Raw genomic sequence first — 2,735 nt, 5'->3', positions numbered from 1 at the left:
CTTTTGTGAGTTCCACACAGGCAATGTGGTTCCAACATTCACAATGTGAGCATTGTATTTTTAATGCATTGTGGGTAAATCCCTTTACACATACCGCACACTTGCTCATGATTGTAAATTAATAAACAATTATAAGGGTATAAACTAAAAAGAATAATGAATAATAGCGAAAAAAAAACTAAGAAGTCAAGACTGTACTAATAACACGACCACCCAGGGCGACTGCTAGACTGCGACTGAGAGAGAGAGAGAGAGAGAGAGAGAGAGAGAGAGAGAGAGAGAGAGAGAGAGAGAGAGAGATCTGCCAATAGACCTTCGAATCCAGATTGGCATCGCCAAGTACAATATTAAGGAAGGCTTGCCGGCCCGTGTTTGGTCAAGTTGTTCAGCTCAACCGGAAGATTCGAAGACGTTTCTAGTAGAATAAACGACATTGTCTTATCCGAATGGCAGAGGAGGTGGGATACCTGCAACAGGAAGACTGACTCACGAGTTCCTCCCAGATGTCAGAAAAAGTGTCAAAAATGAATGGGTTGAGACAGACCACTGGACGGTGCAGCTTCTTACAGGGCATGGCAACATCAATTCAAAGTTACACATCTTCAAAAAAAGGGATGATCCTAACTGTAACTGCGGAGCTGTGGAAGACGTAAAACATATTATTTTTGACTGCCCTATGTACACTTGTGTCAGACTGGCTTTAGCAGGTGAGTTTTCCTTGCTTGATTGGCCTTCTTGAGAAGAACTCGTGGCGACTCACGATATGTTTGGGGCATTAAGTTATGTTGGGGCATCTGGGCAAAAAGTTTGCAAAGAAGGTGTTCCAAATAAAAGCCTGACTACCAAATGATTAATATAATTAATTATATGTTTACAAATGCAACAATCATATGTATATAGACTATTATCCACGTATTACGTATTACCCACTAATGTAACATGACTAAATGTAAATATGACCTATGTAACAATAATATGACCTATGTATGTAACAATTCTATATATACATAGCAGACCCACTTGAATGTAGGTAAGAAGTTACTGGAGCCTTGTTCAGTGGGAACAGCTCTCCAGTTCCAGGCAACCTATTAGCTATGTTGTTAAAATTAGTGCCTTATTGTTGTAAATATTACTCAATGCCTCACTTTGGTTCAGAGATATTTGGACCAACGTGAGTGCAGGCCTGAACACTTGGGAACTTTGCTTCCTGTGATGCAGGAAGCTTGGTGACCGAGTCCTTTCTTGACAGAATATGAAAGTGTTAGGAAGTTTGGAACGTACCGCTGGTATAGGGTTGCCCTAAGGTACAGCGGGGGGAAAGAAGGATAAAAAAAAAAGAGAGATCTACACTTTATAAACTAATCGGAGCAAACATAGTTTCTACTTATGAGAGATAGAATACATAAATAAAGACGATTTCAGAATTCAGCTGATTTTCTTCGTTGTTATATCTAATTTGTCTGGCCAATCAATGAACCAGATGTACTCATACCGGGCATAATCAGTTGGCTGTGTTCCTGTAATGAAGTCAAGATAAAGGTTAGAAAGTAGAGTTCTTTTACTCTCTTCAACATTTCTCCAATTCTTGATCGATCTGGTGAAGATGGACTGACAATGCGGCACGAACATGATACAATAGCTCTTGGTGACGGTGAGAGTTTTCCGTGCAGAAACTTCCCACTCGTTCAACGCTCGCGAAAATCCTTATGCTGGGACTCAGAGGACGTTGAAAAAAAAAAGAACTTAACAAATATACTCGTATATTTAAAAAAAACCTAAAGTATGAAGTTACCAGCCTAGAAGCGGAATATCCAAAGAGTAGGTCTAATGATAAAGATTCAGATTCATGACACCATGATTGTAAATTCGAAAATGGAAGCCCTTTTTTTTTTTTTTTTTTTTTTTTAGGAGTTGGAAAAAAATACATGCCAATAAATTGGTTTAGTAGAAGAAGAATATCATTTCAACACGTTATAACATGGAAAATAAAATTTAATCATAAAAATTTGCTATTATGTTTCCCCTTAAAATGAACAAGACACCTCAAACTAACACAATATGCTCGAGAATAATTGGTTACAATTTGAAATCTAAATGAGCATACGGCTATTAATATCTGGGAAACCTCACTCCAAACTATGACGATTTTTTCCTAAAAGTAAAAAAAAAATTTTAACTGATTCTTACTTCGTAACATATCATCAAAGATATTTTTTCCAGGAGGAAAACCAAATATAACAAATTTATAATAAATTTAATCGTCTTTTATTCGACAAACTGTCCACAGTTGATTTTTATTTCCTAACGGAGCCTAGAAATAAATTTTCCACTCTGGCAGGATAGATTAATAATATATAGGATAACTAGTCTTTCCTGTCCTTTGTTGGAGAACTTACGGACGTTAAACATCAAATAAAAAAAAAAAAATGGGAGATTGGAATATCATGTAAGGGTGTATATATGCTTCGCTTAAATAGTTGCACATCTGACAAAAATAAACATTTTGATTTCTTAAGATGTTTAACGTATTCCTAAGATAGTAGCATTTAATGGAGTTGTCCTGCAGAATGTTTCAAAGCCTTGGGTTGTCACAAAGTAACTTCAGTCTTAAAAGTTTATTCGTCAGATATGCAGATCAAGAAAAGCAGGGATACGAGTACATCGGCAAGAAATTGCCTATATTTGAAACTTTTAGCTACTAGAGAGTTTAATTTAAATATTTCATATATTTTTTA

General features: G+C 36.3%; 1 protein-coding gene across 1 annotated transcript in view; it reads left to right on the top strand.

The window, feature by feature from the left end:
- The window catches only part of LOC106686351 (lipase member H), a 91,980-nt gene that overhangs the window by 51,288 nt on the left and 37,957 nt on the right, over positions 1-2,735 (top strand). The gene's annotated exons all lie outside the window — the stretch shown is intronic.

The sequence above is a fragment of the Halyomorpha halys genome, unplaced genomic scaffold (assembly GCF_000696795.3).
Source record: "Halyomorpha halys isolate HHAL.00 unplaced genomic scaffold, Hhal_1.1 Scaffold810.1, whole genome shotgun sequence".
In the NCBI taxonomy this organism is placed as follows: Eukaryota; Metazoa; Arthropoda; class Insecta; order Hemiptera; family Pentatomidae; genus Halyomorpha; species Halyomorpha halys.
Note: the sequence above shows the minus strand (reverse complement) of the source record. Positions and strands in the feature narration are given on the sequence as shown.